The sequence below is a fragment of the Pipistrellus hanaki genome, assembly GCF_964339955.1.
Source record: "Pipistrellus hanaki genome assembly, chromosome: 7".
Classification (NCBI taxonomy): Eukaryota; Metazoa; Chordata; class Mammalia; order Chiroptera; family Vespertilionidae; genus Pipistrellus; species Pipistrellus hanaki.
In genome coordinates, this window is record NC_140509.1 from 4,873,977 (window position 1) to 4,893,952 (window position 19,976).

Here is a 19,976-nt window from a genome sequence, read left to right on the forward strand (position 1 = left end):
ATGGTTATTTCCAGGTTTGGGGTATTATAAATAAGTCTTCTGAAAATAAAATAAACACTTTGATTTATGGCTTTACAGGTTTGGTCTGGTTGTGTCAGAAACACTGTGCTGGGCCCTGTTGTGAGACAGCTCTGCACTGGTCAGTGATGAGCACACAAGTTGGAGCCTTTGGGGGCCATTCGTCTCTCTCTCTGCAGACAGAGCCGCTTGCAAATGGGTGAGTGAGTGTGCTGGGAGCTGAGAGTGAGTGAGGTGACTGCAAGTTAGGAGGCCTTCAATCACCGTCAGAGCAGCCATCCAGGAGCCTCTGGGGAACCGCAGGCACACCATGCTGGAGCTCAGAGAGGACAGGCCAGGGAGCAGGCAGATCTCACTTAGGGAGGTCTGTGACCCTTCTCCACCCACAGCCCCAATAACACCAACTAAGAGAGCTCATTCTTTGTTCCGGATTGGGTCATCTCAATACAAGAGCCAATCAGCGTCAGAGGTGAACAGCATCATCAGTTGCTGGTCAGAGATGCAGTAGGAAGGTCCTCTTCTGATACTTATGGTGTTTCCCCGAAAATAAGACATCCTCCAAAAATAAGACCTACTTACTGGTTTCCTTCTGAGTGAAATATAAGGCATCCCCCCGAAAATAAGCCCCCTCCCCTCCTCCCACTAAACATGAGAGATTTGGTCCACTGACTCTGAAAGAAATGGAGTCACAAGAAATCCACCAGGAAATTCAGGAATTTGATTGTTGTGATGATGTTCCAGAAGATGATGACATGATTGTTATTGAATAAATGAGTAAATTCTTGATACTGTAGGGTTCACAGTTGTTGTGGGGTCGAACCCTGGGTTCAAAATAAGACCACCGGAGGCTGATGATTTATAAAAAAAAAATAAAAAAAAATCAGGCAAGAATTTATTGAAATATCTGGCCAGGACAGCTGCAAGAGTACCACACACAGGCAGACCCTACACAACTGTGCCACTTTAGGGGCAGGTAGTTATTTTTAAAGGTTCTGAGAAGGAAAACCCCCATTCTGCAACAAACTGTTGTTTGGAATTTTCTGCTGTTCTTCCTAGATAAAATGTTGCTTTCTAGTTTGTTTTAGCCAGTTTGAAGAATGATGAAGATAAACTTAGCTGTCTGACCTTGCAGGCCAGAGACCAGATATGCCCACAATCTCAATACCATGCCAGGTGCACTTTTTTTTTTTTTTTTTAAATTGGATAGAGCAGCATTGTTTTTCAAGGCCAGCATTGAGATAACCACTAAGTGCACATAGGGTTTGCTCTTTAATAAAAAAAAAAAAAAGGAAGTTCTGCCTGTAACCTTGCTTAGAATTTGAATTCATCCTATTTCACAGTTTGTCTGGTTTGTGTTGACAACTACCATATTACCATACTGTATATAGGTAATAAATGTCCTTTATTTTCATTTAACATTAAATGTGTACAGTATTCTTCTTCATGGAAAAATAAGACATCCCCTGAAAATAAGACCTAGCCCAACTTTGGGAGCAAAAATTAATATAAGACGCTGTTTTATTTTCGGGGAAATAGGGTAGAATTTTCTCCATTAAAAGCATGCTTATTTCCAGGTTTGGGGTATTATAAATAAATCTCCTGAAAATAAAAAATAAAAATAATAAAATAAAATAAAATAAAATATTTGATTCAGGCTTTAAAGGTTTGGTCTGGTTGTGTCAGAAACACTGTGCTGGGCCCTGTTGCGAGGCAGCTCTGCGCTGGTCAGTGATGAGCACACAAGTTGGAGCCTTTGGGGGCCATTGGTCTCTCTCTGCAGACAGAGCCCTCTGCAAATGGATGAGTGAGTGTGCTGGGAGCTGAGGGTGAGGGAGGTGACTGCAAGTTAGGAGGCCTTCACTTTTGTCCTATTTTTTAAAAGTTTTTATTGTTGAAAGTATTACATACTAGTATGTCCCCCTTAATCCTCATGGACCTCTTCTAGGCCTCCCCTGCCCTGACCCTGGCCCCCAGCCTTTACCACACTATTGTCTGTGTCCAGGGGTTATGCCCACACACATACAAGTTCTTTGTTGATCTCTCCCCAACTACTCACCTTGCCCTGCCTTCCGTCTGAGATTGATAGTCTGTTCTGTGCTTCTATGTCTCTGGATCTCTTTTGGTCATCAGATTCTGAGAGGGCAGGGCAGGGTGGGGCTAACTCCTGACTCTATTTTGTACTGTGGGGCAGGGCAGAGCTATCCTCCATTTTGTAACTGGACCCTAGCCCTCACCCAACCAATCAGGGTCAGCCAAAGCAGTGACATCACCACCCCTATAAAACCCCTTGATCTGTTGAAGCTCGTGCTCTTCCTAGATGCCGATGTTGGTGTAATTGGGACAGAGCCCATGCAAGCATGGATAAGAGGCTCTTTTGTTCTTTGAATGGGACTCAGCTCCCTGGTGGTCCTTGGGGTTCACGAAATCTGGGTGTAACAGTTCCACATATGAGGGACACCATGTGACACTGTCTTTCTCTGACTGTTGCACCACAACTGAGTGTGCAGATTTGGGGAAGTGACTCAGCCTCTCATAGTTAGAGCCCCTGTGATCCTCCAGGTGTGAAAGGTGTGATTCTGGGGACACCTCAGGAGCAGTTTCCCTAGTAACTGATGATTGACAGGTTGGTAGCTGCTGATTGGAGAGTATAATCAGTGAGTCTTTACAGGGGGATGTCACTCACTGAAGGAAATGGAAATTTATTCTATAATTTAACCCAAGTGAAAGGTTTTCAGGTTTATGTCCTGGTGCTGTCACTGAGCTCAGGGCACCTGGGAACACACTGGAGAAAGGGCTTAGCACATGACATCCATGAAAGAGAAAAATAAAGAATGAAAGGACAGCAGAAGTACTAAGGAAGAAGTCACTAATAAACTGTTAAAGAGTAATAGTATAAGGTGATTGAAAAAAATAGAAAATAAAGTTTCAAAATATATAATAGAGTCCTGAAATGCATAAATGTCACAATATCTACCTATATACTGTTTTTGAGGCCCCTAGAACCATAAGAAATGCAAAACATTCACTGTTAATAACTCTTTCTCAAATTGGCCCCCATAAAAATCAAATTGCCCCCTGGGAAGCATGTGCCCCACTTTGGGAACCATGTCTTAAACATTCTCATCACTAGAAATTTTAGTAACTACGTGTGGTGTAGCTGTTACCCAGACTGACTGTGGTGTCATTTCCAACAGATAAAATACCCAATCTTTACGTGGCACACCTGAAACTGATATAATGCCACATGCCCGTTATCCCTCCATGTAAAAGGGAATGAAGTTTATTGAACGACTCTGTGCCCAGGATATACAGGGCTTTTTTGCATCAGATTTCTGTTTAATTCTCACATCATCTCAGTGAGCTAAGAGCCTCCATCCCTCCAGTTGGAGAGAATAGAGTGATGGCAGCTGAGGACCTTTGCAAGGACACAAGGCAGTAAGGTCCTCCAGGTGGAGCCCAGGATGTGGTTCCGACCCACACACTCAGCCCCTCCACCCACCACCCAGCATCCACCCTCTGAAGGGCACATTCCTCCCGGGAGAAGCTCTCCCATCTCTCATTCCCAGAGGTGCACGCCCACAAGCCACTCCTTCTGGAGAGTGACCGCATTTTCCATAAACGGAGGCAGCTGAGCGCAGCCATTCCCGTGCCTGGACCAGATTCCCGCCTCACCACTGCACCTTCTCTGGAAAGGACAAGGCTTGTATGTGTCTTATGTGGTGACACCCAGAGCTCCCGCACACCCCTCCCTTCTCACAGACCACGGTGCCCCGATTCCTAAATCCAACCTGCTGCTCTCACTCAGAATTTCAGGCTTTTCAGCAGGTTAAGTGCAAAGTAGACCACCTGAATGCAGAACAGAAAGGTTATCTCACTCACTTGGAAAATATGTTTCTGTTCATGTGGAGGAGTCAAAATTTCTTGGCGGGGTTGGGAAGAAATTCTTGTTTGTGGATTTGAGAACAAACTCTGTCCCTAGATCGCTATGGTAAATCCGTCCGTACTGAGAGCAGTTGTGCAGTGGTAACTAGGAGAATATCACTTTTAATTTGTCAACCAGACAATCATAATTTTCTCAAAATTCACTAATGATAATGTGTGACAATCTGGGGGAGCCTAGCTAAGGCCCCCATGAGATTTGGATGAAAAGGAATGGCAAACAGCAATTTTTTAAGAAGAATACTCTGCGATATAGTCAAAGAGAACACTATCAAAATGTGTTTATATAAATTTGATATAAAATTTAAAAATTATAGCAATTTGGAGAGAAGGGAGAAAGATGGCGGCTGGCAGGACTGAGCTGAGAGAGAGGAAGCGATTGAGAGTAGGAAAGGAGTATGGGTGGATGGTGTGGGGTGGGTGTGAGTGAGGGAAAGTTAAATCACATAGGAGCAGCAGGCGCTGGCAGAAGGCATCTCCTTGACAAGGAGAGACTAGCACCGCTGCGGGCTCTCCCTGGCCAGCGGGGTCCCAGCACGGAGCCCCGCCATTTGAATGGGAAAAGGGCCTTTTTTAGAAACCCAGCAACACCACCAAGAAGATAGACCTTGGAACTGCCCCTCGACCCAGCCCCAATTCCAGACAATATCCTGCTACCCCAGCTGCAGACTGGCGGACCTCCACATCCAAAGATATGCTGATCGCGGCAGCTGTAAATGCACCCCCCCCTCCCGAACCACGAAACCGGGTTTGGGAGTCTGCCCTTCCCGCCCCCCCCCCCCTCTTGCCTCCATTCCTGTAGCTTAGCAAAACCCTGGATTGCCAGCATTCTCTGATTTGTGCCTGAGCCAGACCCTGGTTCTCGGGCTTTTGTGAGCTCGCGCCCGCCCCCCCTCTCTACCACCCTCCCCTCTGCTTGTGCTGGGATTAGCTTGTTAGCTACCCTTGGCCCAGATTCACACGTTTGTACTGGATTCGCGCATTTGCTGTCCCTAGCACTCACTAGCCCAACAGCAAGACCTAGGTTCCCGCGAGTCCCTGGGCTCCTGCCTGCCTCCCCCTTTCACTCCCCTCGCCTCTACTTGCGCCCAGATTCGTGCCTTGGCAGGTTCGCACCTGATTCGCCCATTTGTGTCCCCTAGTGTCTGCTTGTGCTAGAGAGCAAAACCCTTGAATTCACTTATTAGCACGCTTGCGCAGGCTAAGACTACCAAGAATACTCCATCCCAAGGTTGCTGCCTATCCTGGGACACTCGCTACTTCAACCCCATAGACAAAGAGGACATACCAATCCAGGCTTGCATGTCTCTTCCGGGTCAGTTTGTGGGAGACACCAAGAGCACCCGAGAGTGGATTCTGTACAGAAGAGGGTTCGAGGCCCTTCAGTGGAAATTCTGAATTCCCTCTTCCTGGAAGCTTGCCCAGCTGCTCAACTGAGTGCCGGGACCCCTAGGTGTACATCTGAACTCAGAGCCCTGAGAATGCATATCCTCAGATACACCACTGCAGAGGTGAGGTTCCGGCAGACCTCTGTAAGCCAGTAGTGGAAGCCACAGTGAGCTTGCCTTAGATGCTATCTTGAATAAGCAGGTGGTGCACACCCATTCAGCAATAGAAGCTTTGAATTCACTTTGCCTAGATACTGACACACAGGCAACTGTACGACTACACTGCTAGGGCCCTTCAAAGTCATTTAGTGCACCTCATTGGTAATCTAACATCGGTTTTCCAGTGAACCACCACTGGGAGTAAGCACCTATTCACCACAGGTGCAACAGCAAAAGCTGGGTCCACCCATCCCACAACTGCATATCTCTGGGAACCTCCCCCACGCCTTTCCAAATAGCAGGTCCCCTGAACTACAAAACCCAACAGATGGTTCCTGAGGACCACTGCGAGTCCCCGCAGGGCATGCGTGACTACAATTAAGGGTGCAAGACAGCAAAAATTAAGAAACTCCCCTCTACATCAGCTGACTTGTAGACACCTTAGTTGTACCTCCCAAGTATACAGACCTACATCAAGAGAACCCAAATAGCTTGGGAAGGGAGCTACACTAGATTAACAAACCCAGGGGAACTGAGAAATTACACTAGTAGCACCATCCCCAAAGGAACCTGGGAAGCAAGGCAATTGGTTTTACAAATGAAACACTACAGGAAAACATGGGAAGACAAAAAGGCAATCCACAAAGGAAAGGGGGAGAGGAATCACCAGAAAGGGAGTTAAATGAATTTGAAGTTAGCAACTTATCAGAGACAGAATTCAGAGTAATGGTTATAAGGATGTTTAAATGGCTAGAGGATAAATGCACACAACTCAATGACAATTACACACAACTCAATGATAATTACAAGGAGCTGAATGATAATGTCACCAACATGAAAAAATACCAAGAGGAGATGAAGAACGACATAGCTGCAATAAAAAACACAGTGGAAGGCTTAAAAAGTAGGCTAGAAGAGGCTGAGGACCGCATTACTGAAGTAGAAGACAAGATAGAAAAAAACACACAAACACAGCAGCAACTGGAAAGAAGATTCAAAAAGCAAGAGGAGAGCCTAAGGGAGCTTTGGGACAACTCAAAATGAAACAACATTAGAATAATAGCGATATCAGAAGGAGAAGAAGAAAAGCAAGAAAACCTCCTGGAAGAAATTATGACAGAAATCTTACCTGATATTGGCAAGAAATAAACTATCCAAGTTCAAGAAGTACAGAAAGTCCCAAACAAATTGAACTCCAAAAGACCAACACCAAGACACATCATAATTAAATTGGCAAACATCAACGATAAAGCAAGAATCTTAAAGGCTGCAAGAGAGAGACAGAAAGTTACATACAAGGGATCTCCTATTAGAATAGCAATTGATTTCTCAACAGAAACACACCAGGCCAGGAGGGAATGGAATGAAATATACAAAATGATGCAAAACAAGGGACTGAATCCAAGAATACTATACTCAGCAACGCTATCATTCAAAATTGATGGTGGGATCAGAAGCTTCACAGACAAAAAGGGGCTAAGAGAATTCACCACTACCAAGCCAGCAATGCACGAAATGCCAAAGGGACTGCTGTAGAAAGAAGAAAGAGAAAGGCAAGAAAAAAACACAAACGCTAAGGAAGAATATGACAACAAACAGGCACTTATCAACAGTAGCATTAAATGTCAATGGATTAAATGCACCAGTAAAAAGAAATAGCATAGCTGAATGGATAAAAAAACATGAACCACATATCTTCTGTCTACAAGAAAACCATCTTAGAACAAAGGTTTCACACAGACTGAGAGTGAAGGGATGGAAAAACATTTTCCAGGCAAACAGAAAGGAGAAAAAAGCTGGGGTTGTGATACTTATATCAGATAAAATAGACCTCAATGTAAAGGCTGTGACAAGAGATAAGGCAGGCCACTACATAATACTAAAGGAGCAATTCAGCAAGAAGATATAACTCTGGTAAACATATATGCACCCAATGCAGGAGCACCAAAATACATAAAAAATCTTCTGGAAGATATCAAGGGAGAGATAGACATCAATACAATCATAGTAGGAGACTTTAATACACCACTGATACCAATGAATAAATCCTCTGGACATAAAATCAGAAGGAAAATGCAATCCTAAACGACACACTAGACCAGAAGGGCCTAATCGACATTTTCAGAGAATTTAACCCCAAGGCCAAGGAATATACGTTCTTCTCAAGTGCTCATAGAACATTCTCAAAAATAGACTTCATATTGGGTAACAAGCAAAGTCTCACCAAATTCAAAAAGATTGAAATCATATCAAGCATTTTCTCAGATCACAATGGCATAATATTAGAAATAAACTACAATAAAAACATTTCAAAAATTCAAACACCTGGAAGCTGAATAGCATGCTACTAAACAATGATTGGGTTATCAATGTAATCAAAGAAGAAATTAAAAACATCGTGGAGACTAATGATAATAAAAACACAACACTGCAAAACCTATGGGACACAATGAAAGCAGTCCTAAGAGGGAAGTGTCTAGCTCTACAGGCCTACCTCAAAAAACTAAAAAGGGTTAATAAATAATCTAACTCAACAACTCAAAGAATTAGAAAGAGAGCAACAAGAAAATCCCACAGTGAGCATAAGGAAAGAAATAATAAAGATCAGAGCAGAAATGAATGGCATAGAGACCAAAGAAACAATACAAAAGATCAATAAAAACAAGAGCTGGTTCTTTGAAAGGATAAACAAGATTGATGAACCTCTAGCCAGGCTCACCAAAAAGCAAAGAGAGAGGACCCAAATAAACAAAATAAGAAATGAAAGAGGTGAAATAACAACAGACCCCACAGAAACACAAAAGATTGTTACAAAATACTATGAACAACACTATTCTAATGAACTAGACAACCTAGAGGAAATGGATGCATTCCTAGAAAAATACAACCTTCCAAAACTTAATAAAAAAGATACTAAAAATCTCAATAGGCAGATAACTATGGATGAAATTGAAGCAGTCATAAAAAAGCTTTCAGAAAACAAAAGCTCAGGGCCAGATGGATTGACAGGGGAGTTTTACCAAACATACAAGGAAGAATTAAAACCTATCCTCCTCAGACTATTCCAGAAAATTCAAGAGGAAGGAACACTTCCAAACTCCTTCTATGAAGCCAGCATCACCCTAATACCAAAACCGGATAAAGATAACACAATGAAAGAGAATTACAGGCCAATATCCCTCATGAATATAGATGCCAAAATCCTCAACAAAAAATCTAGCAAATCGGACCCAGCAGTACATAAGAAACATCATACACCATGACCATGTAGGATTTATCCTGGGGATGCAAAGATGGGACAATATTCACAAATCAATAAACGTGATACATCTCAAAAACAAATTGAGAGATAAAAATCACATTGTCATATCAATTGATGCAGAAAAAGCATTTGACAAAATCCAACACCCTTTCTTGATAAAAACCCTCAGTAAGGTAGGAATAGAAGGACCATACCTCAACATAATAAAAGCCATATATGACAAACTCACAGCCAAGATCATACTCAATGGGCAAAAACTAAAATCATTCCTTCTAAGAACAGGAACAAGACAGGGATGCCCATTCTCACAACTCCTGTTCAATGTAGTGCTGGAAGTACTAGCCATTGTGATCAGATAAGAAGAAGAAATAAAAGGCATCCAAACTGGAAAAGAAGAAGTAAAACTGTCCTTATTCACAGATGACATGATACTGTACATAGAGAACCCTAAAAATTATTAGACTTAATAAATGAATTTGGCAAGGTAGCAGTATACAAAATCAATGCCAAGAAATCTATGGCATTTCTATACACCAATAATGAACTTACAGAAAGAGAGACTAAAAAATTAATCCCATTTACCATCACACCAAAAAAATTAAGATATTTAGGAATAAACTTAACTAAGCAGCAAAAGACCTATATGCAGAAAACTACATGACACTGAAAAAAGAGATAGAGGAAGATGTAAACCGATGGAAGAACATACCATGTTCATGGATTGGTGGACTCAACATCATTGAAATGTCCATACTACCCAAAGCAATATATAGATTTAATGCACTCCCCACTAAAATATCAACAGCATACTTCACAGACTTAGAAAGAACATTCCAAAAGTTCATTTGGAGCAATAAAAGACCCCGAATAGCCACAGCAATCCTGAGAAAGAAGAGTAGAGTAGGAGGGATCTCAATACCAGATTTCAAGCTGTATTACAAAGCCACTGCTCTCAAAACAGTCTGGACAAGAACTGCACAAGAACAGACATACAGACCAATGGAATAGAATAGAGAACCCAGATATCGACCCAAACCACTACACTCAATTAATATTTGACAAAGGAGGCATGAACATACAATGGAGTCAAGACAGTCACTTCAACAAATGGTGCTGGGAAACTTGGACAGATACATGCAAAAAAAATCAAACTAGACCTCCAACTTACATCATGCACAAAAATAAACTCAAAGTGGATACAGGACTTTAACATAAGATGGGAAACCATAAAAGTACTAGAGGAATCCACAGGCAGGAACACCTCAGTTCTTCCGAAAGAACTTCTTCACTGATACTGCTCCTAGGGCAATGGAACCTAAAAAGAAAATAAACAAATGGGACTACATCAAAATAAAAACCTTTTCACAGCAAAGGAAACTATCAATAAAACAACAAGAAACCCCACTACATGAGAGAACATATTTGCCAACGATATCAATGATAAGGGTTTAATCTCCAAAATTTACAGAGAACTCAGACAACTTAACAAAAAGAAGATAAACAACCCAATAAAAAAATGGGCAACTGAGCTAAATAGACACCTTTTGAAAGAAGACAGAAGGAAGGCCAAGACACATATGAAAACATGTTCAAAGTCATTAATCATCAGAGAGATGCAAATCAAAACAACAATGTGATACCATCTTACACCTGTCAGAATGGCTATCATCAACAAATCAGCAAACAACAAGTGTTGGCGAGGTTGTGGAGAAAAAGGAACCCTCATGCACTGCTGATGGGAATGCAGACTGGTGCAGCCACTGTGGAAAACAGTATGGAGTTTCCTTAAAAACTAAAAATGGAACTCCCATTGACCCAATGATCCCACTTCTAGGAATATATCCCAAGAAACTAGAAACACAAATCAGAAAGGATATATGCACCCCTATGTTCATAGCAGCTCAATTCACCATAGCTAAGATTTGGAAACAGCCTAAATGCCCATCAGCAGATGAATGGATTAAAAAACTGTGGTACATCTACTCAATGGAATACTATGCTGCAGTAAAAAAAGAAAGAGTTCCAACCAATTGCAGCAACGTGGATAGAGATGGAGAGCATTATGCTAAGTGAAATAAGCCAGGCAGAGAAAGATAAACATCACATGATCTCACTCATTTATGGAATATAGTGAATGGCATAGACTGACGAACAAGAACAGACCCAGAGACTGAGTAATGTTGATCAGAACTTCAAACCCCAGGGAAGGAGGGGATTGCTGGGAGTAAGGGGGAGATATCAACCAAGGGACTTGTGTGCATACATATGAGCCTCATCAATGGCCACAGATAACATGGGGGTGGAGTATGAGGGAAAAGGAGGTGATAAGGGGAGCATAAGAACACAAATGTAAAATAATAATGATATTGAGAGAGAGAGAGAGAGAGAGAGAGAGAGAGAGAGAGAGAGAGAGAGAGAGAAAGAAGAAGAAGAAGAAAAAGAAGAAGAAGAAGAAGAAGAAGAAGAAGAAGAAGAAGAAGAAGAAGAAGAAGAAGAAGAAGAAAGTGTGAGGTAACTAGAACCCCAAGAACACCTGAGAATGCCTTCACTGCCATGCTAGCAGTCATCAGCTGTACGGTAATATAACTTGGGGCTATTGGGTAAGTATTTCTGGACTTATATTCCTAATCCTTCATGGATGGGAGCCCTTACCTGGGCTGATCCTCCTGCCCAAAGTAGTCACTGATGATACCAAACACATTGGTCATCCAGGAGGACCACAGGTGGGACAAGGAAGTATAATTACATAGCAGTTAATACTCATCTCCCCTTCTGTATGAGACAAAATTAAACCACTGCTCTTCGTCTATATAAAAAGAAATTGACAGCCAGTTTAAAATGGAATTTCCATGGCCTAGAGCAAAGAATATCCTTACATGATATTATTCTACAAGGTCACAATAATTTTTTCCCAGATTTGGGTTATCCCCATTATCTATAATAGTACCTTGCACCATGGGGTATCAAAAAAAAATCATTTATTTTATTTTATTATATAAATATATATACATATTTTTGTTGGTGGTGCTTAGAGACAAAGATAACACAGCTCCAGATATTTTAGAATTACTACAGCATATTGTACAATTATCCCAAACAAACATACAAACCAATCCTTTGAATGTCTGGCAGCAATTTAAAACGACATGAAAGGACTTCATCCCTCCCACTGTGCAGAGGGCCCCCTGGGAAAGCACCTGAGCATTCTATATTGGCCGGTCTTGCCCTTTTGGCAAAAATGACCCTCTTCTCGTGGTCCAGGTGCCCACAACTGTTGCCTGACCTTTCAGTTCATGCCGAGGCTGAAGCACCATGGTGGCTGGTACCATGGATCTCTCGCCTGCCCAGTGTGAGGGAGCTGGACCCTCTCTGGAAAGAAACATGGGTTCCCAAAAATATGAGATCAAAGCCAGGCCTCGCCAGCAGGTGGGGGGTTCCCGAGGCAGGTGCTGGGCATGGAGCCCATGGGGGCACAGGCTACCAAGGAGACAGACCAAAACTCATATCACCCTGCTTGGCCCCGGAGGATGGCTGGTTAGCCAGAGACGGTAAGATTCCTCAGGGAAGGAACCACCTAAGAAAGACACAGTCACAGAGGGGCCATCAGGAGAGAACTTGGAGTCAACAGAGGTGGGGCACAGACCCTTACCAACCCCCCCTGCCTGAACCTTCTCCCATTCTGAGGGAGGTCTCCTGGCCCCATGGCTGCTTTGCTTCCCATGCACAGCTCAAAGTGGGACCCAGGTAACAGACAAGACTTGGCTGACAGCAGCTGCCCTCTCACTGCAACAAGACTTGTTTGAGAGGTCTCATACCCCTGGTGTGGGCAAGTGGGTTTTTAATATCCAAGTCCAGCCTGGTAGCAGGAATGCTCAGGCCCTTCTGAAGAAGGGAAATAATCAATTCCACTAATACACTCATGATAAATGAGATTGTTGCTAGAGTATTGAGTTTAACAGATGAATAGTAGCCAACTTCTCAGAGGAAATTAATGTAGCTAATGGAAATAAATGAATATTCTAGAAAAACTGATTGTACTGTACAAAAAGCTGTTCCTAAAGTGTTAACAAAAATTCTTATTGGCAGACCATCCCATGGTAAAATTGCACAACATGTTATGAACCTAAAGCAGTCATAGTGTAGAGCAAATAATTTAAAATGTAAAAACTATCAAGACTACATTATAAAATTTCCAAAAGTCTCCTATTATTTAAAGTAAAAAAGGGGGTGATAGTGGAAGAATATCATGTAAGGAAAAATATCCTGAGAATAATTTACAGCTAAAATATTTGTACTTTAGAAAATTAACCTTCATTTGAAACTCTAACAGCAAGGTACCCATGAAAAGACACACATGGTGTCAAAACAAGCCAGGGGAAAAATATTTGGGGGGTTGGGGGTGGGGAGGAATGAAAAAGAATCCCAAATCAAATTTAAAGAAAATATCCCTTTATTAACTTTTGGTTGAGAATATGTTTGTATATTTTCAGAAAACAACTCCAAGACCATCTGGAATCCTATAACAGAGAGGAATAGACAGGACTGCTCCAGCCATGAAGACAGAAGAGAAGCAGTCCAGAGATGGAAGACGCTGACGACGCCTCGCCATACCGGCAGACAGCAGCTGTGTGTCGCAGAAGGATGCCCAGGACCAAACCAGAGACAGTCGGACCTGCATTACCACCATTTGTCCACCAACCAGATCTGCAATATCATGGCTGACATGTACACATAAGGAACTACCGTGTTTCCCCGAAAATAAGACCTAGCGCAACTTTGGGAGAAAAAATTAATATAAGACACTGTCTTATTTTCAGAGAAACAGGGTATTTGACATTAAAATTGGGACTCAAAAGAACTGTTGGCCCAGAAAGGAACTCACTGTAGACTGATTCATTTGCATCTCAGCATAACCATTATTGCTTGTCACAGTTAGGTTCTTACAAGGGTATTTCTTGGATCACATGATCTCACACATCTAGAGGAAATGATGAATAACATAAACTGAGGAACAAAAACAGACCCAGAGAAAGAGAAGCAGCGATCAGACTGTCAAACCTCAGAGGGAAAGTAGGGGAAGGAGGGGTAAAGGGAAGAAATCAACCAAAGGACTTGTGTGCATGCATATGGGCCTAGCCAGTGGCCATGGACAACAGTGGGGTGGGGGCATATGTAGGGAAGGGGTTGGTATGGAAATGGGTGGATAAGGACAATTATGTGAGACCATAATCAATAAAATAAATTAATTATATAAAAAATTGTAGCAATTTATTTTTTAAAAGATTAGACCTCCCTGCCTGGTGTGGGTCAGTGGTTGAGCATCGTACTGTGCACCGATAGGTAGCTGATCTGGTTCCTAGGTTTCGGGTTCAGTCCCTGGTCTGGTATGTATGGGAGGCAACAGATAATGTTTATCTCCCACATCCATGTTTCTCTCTTTCTCTCTCTCTCCCTTTCTTTCTCTAAAATCAATTAAAATAAAAGAATGTATCAACAACTATGACTAAAATTCTGTGTGCTGTATACCGTTATGTGTGACAAAATTGGCTGCTTTTATATCTCACACTTTCCTCAGGGCTGGTTTGATAGAAGGAGAGTTCAGGTAAAGCAAAGTAACTGCTGCCCCCACAGGGTCAGCCTGCAGGTGGGCCCAGGCCGGACCTCCCACTGAGCAGGCGGGGGCAGCCTGCTCTGCTCCGCAGGAAACTTGGGGTCCTTCCTGGGAAAAGGCCCTTGACTTGGTTTCTGGGGGGAAGTGGTTGTCAGTTCAGAAGTCGTACAGTCTCTTCTCTTCTAGCTTGGGACCACAGCTTTGTGTTTAAGGAAAATGAATCCCAACATCGTGGGAAGAAACAAATAACATCAGAAACACAGATTAAAATTTTTTTTTTTTTTTTTATTGATTTCAGAGAGGAAGAGAGAGGAACGTCAATAATGACAGATAATCCACTGCCTCTTATATGCATTCACACCCCAGTGTCTGCCCTGACCGGGAATTGAACTGTGACGTCCTAGTTCATACGTCAATGTTCTACCACAGAGTGACACCGGTCAGGCCAGAAGCTCAGATTTTTGTGGAACAACAGGCAGGTTGCCATGGGCAGCATCACACAAGGTCTTGAGCCCTCCCGTGTCACACAGGGACTCACTGCGCTGAGCCTGAAAGGTTGCAATACACCCGGGGAAACGGGCGTTAGTGATCAGCAAGCCACAGGTGGCATGGAGCATCTGCCTCTTGTCCGAGTCCTCTCAGAACATTCTCCTTGTTTCCAGAAAGCTCCCCTGCTAATTTGGAACTTAAAGTGAGAAGCAGGTTGTTGGTCCCTATAGGTAAGGGGAAATGGGTAGACAGGGCCAAGGTCTTCTGACCACGGAAGACACGTATCTGTGAGGGAAGGCCGTGCCTCAGACAGGCCACTCTAGCGCTGGGCCCAGCTGGCAGCCCTGCCCGGAGAGAGGCTGTGATGTCCCCCATAGGGACTTGTATGGACCCGTGTTTCCACGAAGCCAGTTGGCAGGGCTCATTGGGCTTCTGAGGCCCATTTTCTGGCCTCCCTGGTCCGAAGGAGAGTGTCTGCGGGAGTGTCCGGGGAGAGCAGCAGAGGGGACGCTCACAGGACGGCCTGTGGGTACGGTCCCCGGTTCCCTTCCCTCTGCTCTGACCCAGGCCTGCGGGACGCCATGGAGAGGAACCCACTCTTCCCCCAGCACAGATCCCGGCGAGAAGATTTTCACCATCTGCCTGTGTCCCAGCAGCCACTGCCCAGTGGTTCCCGGCCTGTGCCCGCACGTGGTTCCTTTGCTTCAGAATGAATGATGAAGTATGGGGGTGATTGGGGGTGGCCGTCCTCACAGAGGAGGAAGCTGCTCCTCAGGAAGAGTAAAGTGTGTAACACTCCCTCTCCCGGGACCACTGCGCCCCCGCGGCCTGGCCTCTCCTCCTCCAGGTGCGGGGGCACCCGCCACCCTCAGCGCCATGCGGAGGCCACTCCCTGTCACTGCAGGAGCCCTGGGGGCCACATGGTCACACACAAGACAAAGAGAAAACAAGGGCTGTCACACGGCCATCTGGACACGCTGAGGTGACCCGGGACTAAGGTTCCCTGTCAGTCTCACAGTCCTGAATTTGGGACCCGACCTTAGAGAAAAGCTTTCCGGGGATCTGGCCAGTAATTAAATTAAGAGCAAAGGGGACAGTTCACAAGTAATTGTCGATGCCATCGCCGCTTTGGCTCAGTGGATAGAGCGTTGGCCTGTGGATCCAAGGTCCCAGCTTCCATGGGTTTGATTCTGCTCAAGGGCATGCACCTGGTTGCAGGCTCCTCCGTGGCCCCCGACCCAAGTCATGGCTTGTGCACTAGGCAATCAATCAATGTGTTTCTCTCACACGGATATTTCTCTGTCTTTCCCTCTCTCTTCCACTCTCTCTAAAAGTCAATGGAAAATATCTTCAGGTGAGGATTAACCAACATAATAATGAAAGAAAATAAAAAAAGAATAGGAAACCCTTTTAAAAACTGTCTGAACATGGCTACATCCTTAACCAGGGAATGGCCCTGAGAGCCACGCAGGAGATCACGTGAGGACGCAGAAATGTGAGCCGCTCCAGGCGTGCGCATCCCATTGCCTTTCCCGTTTCTAAGCTCCGAGAAACGCAGCCGGTGACAGGTCCGTCCCACCGGCCATGGGTCCTGCCACGAGGCACGTGCCCGGCAGTTTGCTCAGTTTCTGCCTGAGCAGAGTTGAGCGTGAAGTTCCTTTGACTGTCAGCGTTCCCTCCGCTGGGCTGATTCGTTGCAGCTTCGCTCCTCCTGCCCATCGTCTCCACCTGTAGTTTCAGGGCTGAGATTCAGGGCCTCCAGGATCACGCTCTGGCCGGGCTCCCATGTGGTCTGGTCACGGGCGTGTTTACCTGGATGGGCTGCCGAGGGGCCTCTGGCTACTCGCTCTGTTCCTTACAGACGGTCACTGCCAGCGCTGAGTCGGAAGCTGATGCAGAAACATTGTCTTCATTGTTTCAGTCTTCCTCTTTGGCTCATGGTCTCTCCTCTCCACACGGGATGAGTAAATGTGTATCTTAGGAACTTCACCCCCTGTTACAATTGTAGGGGGCTTTTTGGAGAATAAAGTGATGGTGTTAAGTTACAAAAGTGTAAAAAATTATCCAGTTGTAAATGGCTGTGATGGGCCATTTCAATACACAAAATGATGTTAAAACTCATTGAATTTTTAAACTCCTCTTGAGAAATAAGTTCACTTTCCCTTCCTGGTTCAATCCACCTCCTCACATCATCTGACTTCCACCAATAGACTGTCCCCCCTTTTTACAAGCTTTACTTTAACGCTGGGTGAGGTTAATCCCCTCCTCCATGTAAACCAGAGACCAGCCCCTCAGCGTGCCGGGGCCTGTGGCAGCGGAGGCCTGTCTGGTGCCTGGAGCGGGAGGCACAGAGCAGGCAGGGCCGGACCGCAGCTGGCCGCCCTGCACCACCGCTGTCCGCTGCCTTACAGGGGCCGCCGTGGAGCCCAGGCATCTGCTTGTCTCTCAAAGGAAGTGTGGTCTCGTTTCTCCTCCCCGTGTCCCCTTGGCCGGCTCCTGGGGAGTGTTAGAAAGTCAGGTTTCAGGATGTGGCAGGGGAAATGGGAGACACAGAGGGAGGCTGTGCCTGGAGCCGCAGAGGCCCCCGGAGCGTTTAGCGGAGGGAGGTCTCAGAGAGGCTGAGGGACGGAGCTCAGAGAGTCCTGCCAGGACGCTGGGAAATGGATCCTATACACAGCACAGAGGGGGAAAGGGCAACATGGGGAGTGGATCAGTATCCTGAATTAAATACATTCCCCCACCCCCCCACCCCCATATTTTCAGGAAGGCAAGCTGAAGAGTTAAATTGTTTTTGAAAGCACTCCCGGCTGCGGGAAGGGGCTGGAGAGTGTGAGTGGCCTATCTGAGAGGTTGCTCCCTCCCAGCATCAGCCAGGCCAACCTCTGAAAGGCAGGTGGGCAGCGGCAGGGCGGGCAGGGTCCTGCTCGCACATCCTAAACGCAATGGGCCTGCCCTGCCTGATGGCTGATCGCCATGAACCACGTATCTGGACAGAACCAGGGAGGATCTATCAGTGATAAACAGAAGGGAAGACAGTGGTGTTTCTGCATGTTTCTCACCGTTAGCTCTGAGAGTCCTGGGGACCCCGTGACACAGGAAACAGAGGTGACCTGAACTGGCTCCCGCCTCTCCAGGGAAGCACAGTAGTCCTTCACGGGTTCTCACGCTCCCAGTTAACGTTTCACGGGTCTATCTGAGTCACGGCACACGGCACACCATTGCTCAGAGCCACACCCTGTTTTGTAGAAGTCATAGAGACACCTGGAAATGGCCACACCTTGTGTGAGCCCTTGACGGAAGTCACATGGACATGACGGTGTAACGCAGTGAAGATGGGGCTGGCGCTCTGTTAGCCCACGCCTGGAATAAAGAGAGAACTTCCTTCTACAATGATAACATTTCTTATATATATTAAGTGAATTTAAACAAATGTTTTGAAATCAGCCAAAATGATATGCAACCAACATCTCCCACCAGATCAGGTCTGGCCCTCACCGCTCCGTGTCTGTCCAAGAGCCTGGGCTCCGGAGAGAGCCTGCGTGCTTCCAGAGACATTTAAAAAATTCCCTTTTATTACTGCGGAGTTTTTCCTTATAAATTGGTGTATGTTTTTGTGGTTGTTAATCCTTTCCCAAGGGTTATTTTTCCATTGGTCTTTAGAGAGAGTGGGAGGGAGAGGGAGACACAGAGAGAAACATGGATGTGAGAGAGCCAGTACATCAGTTGGTTGCCTCCTGCACGCACCTTGAGAAGGGCCGGGGAACCTGCAACCAAGGTGTGTGGCCTTGACCCAAATGGAACCCGGAACCCTTCAGTCCACTGGCCGATGCTCCATCCACTGAGCCCAACCAGCTCAGGCTCACAGAGGCGTGTTTTGTAGGAGCCTCGCTGCACCTGACCCATGGAGTGTGGCCCCCGTACCCAGCAGCGCCAGCCCAGCAATGCTGACAGAAGCTGGTGTGGCCCCGCACCCACGGGGCAGCTGAGCGCAGGAGGAGGAGGATAGGGGCGCCTTCCAGCGTGTGCCGCCTCACTCCGAGTCCACACGGAGGACATGTGTCCCCCAGGCCGTCCCACAAGTAGCTGCATGTCAGATTTAGGACGGGTTTACATACTTCCATGTGAACTCCTGAGCTGCACATGTGTTCATGTGTAATGTCAGGCACAGAGACAGGCGGCTGGCAGGGCGTTGTGTTTTCCTCTCCGGGCGGCAGCATGGGGATGTGGAACTTCACACAATGACAAATGCCTGGCTGAGTGGTGCTTGGGGACACATGGCTTCACCAGGGCCACAGCTGAAGTCACTGCCATGTCCTTGCTGCCGGGCAGCCCCTTTGGTGTATGTCATCCCGATGCGCAATGGATGCTGGGCCACCTCCAGGCAGGGCACACACAGGAGGCGCCAATGGGGGCTTAAATGAGTGGACAACACTTCTACATTTCCCTCTCTCTCTCTCTCTCTCTCTCTCTCTCTCTCTCTCTCTCTCTCTCTCTCTCTCTCTCCCTCCCCACCCCCCTTCCAGTCAATCAGTTAAAAAAGTGCTCCCATGTCTAAGAAAGCAGACTGCCTCACGGTGGCTTGTCCTGGCGGGAGCAAAAGGGTCCCTGTCGCAGGCACAGGTGTGGCTGTGGGTGTGACAGTGGAGCCGCCTGGGGCTGCGCGGGAGCGAGCGTGTGTCCCAGGACAGTCCAGGCTGCACCGCTTGTGCTCCTGACATGCAACCCCGGTGTGCGCACCTGTGACCGCAGCGGCAGGTGGTCCCTGAGCCGTGACCTGGTGACCCCGGAGGAGGCAGAGCTGTCACAGCCCAGTCCCTGCCCAGACCCTGCCCTTTGCTCTCATCGTTGTTGTTTTTCCGTTTCATTTCTGGTCCTCAATGCCCTAGCCCAGTGGTCGGCAAACTCATTAGCCAACAGAGCCAAACATCAACAGCACGAGGATTGAAATTTCTTTGGAGAGACACATTTTTTAAAATTAAACCTCTTCTAACACCACTTCTTCAAAATAGACTCGTCCAGGCCGTGGTATTTTGTGGAGGAGCCACATCCAAGGGGCCAAAGAGCCGCATGTGGCTCGCGAGCCACAGTTTGCCGACCATGGGTCTAGGCA

General features: G+C 45.8%; 1 protein-coding gene across 1 annotated transcript in view; it reads right to left on the bottom strand.

The window, feature by feature from the left end:
* LOC311626179 (DLA class II histocompatibility antigen, DR-1 beta chain-like) overlaps nt 1–19,976 on the bottom strand; it is a 137,259-nt gene that overhangs the window by 15,394 nt on the left and 101,889 nt on the right. The window lies entirely within an intron of this gene.